This window comes from Arachis duranensis, chromosome 5, assembly GCF_000817695.3.
Source record: "Arachis duranensis cultivar V14167 chromosome 5, aradu.V14167.gnm2.J7QH, whole genome shotgun sequence".
Classification (NCBI taxonomy): domain Eukaryota; kingdom Viridiplantae; phylum Streptophyta; class Magnoliopsida; order Fabales; family Fabaceae; genus Arachis; species Arachis duranensis.
Window position 1 is genome coordinate 92,881,169 of NC_029776.3, and position 725 is coordinate 92,881,893.

The following is a 725-nucleotide window of genomic DNA, read 5'->3' on the forward strand; positions in this document are numbered from 1 at the left end:
ATTAATAAAATATCAAATAATTTAAAAAAAAGTCTGGTTATTTAAATATTCTATTAACAGATCAAATATATTTTAGAGTAATTCTTCGCATACAATCGATTAAGGCTTGTAAGCCTTACAAGTTCAATTAAAACTAACGCTTAAAACACGCTTCCAACCATTCTTCTTCCTCTTCGTCTTCTCCTTCTTCTTTTCTTTCGTTTCTTGCATTCTCTTTCTCCTTCTTCTTCTTCTTCTTGCTGCACGTTCTTCTTCCTCTTACTCTTCTTCTCCTTTTCTTTCGTTTCTGCACGTTCTTCTTCATCGTCTTCCTCTTCTTCTTCATTTACGTTCTTTTCTCTCTGTTTTATCTTTTTTTTTTTCGATTTTTTATGGTGAAATCGTTTTTGAAGAAGAAGAAGCAGTAGAAGATGAGGAGGAGAAAGAGAAAGAGTTATGAATTATGCATAAGATGTATTTTAACGAATTTTGGGTGTATTTCTTTAAATTCTTTGGGTGTATTTTCTGTAATCCTTTGGGTGTATTTTCTATAATCGTTTGGGTGAATTCCTGTAACCGTTTGGGTGTATTTCTGTAATCATTTTGGGTGTACTTCTGTAATCGTTTGGGTGTATTTCTGAAGTTCCATTATCTTCAAAAGGATTACAGAAATACACCCAAAGGATTACGAAAAATACACCCAAAGTATTTAAGAAATACACCCAAAATTCGTTGCATAATTCAGA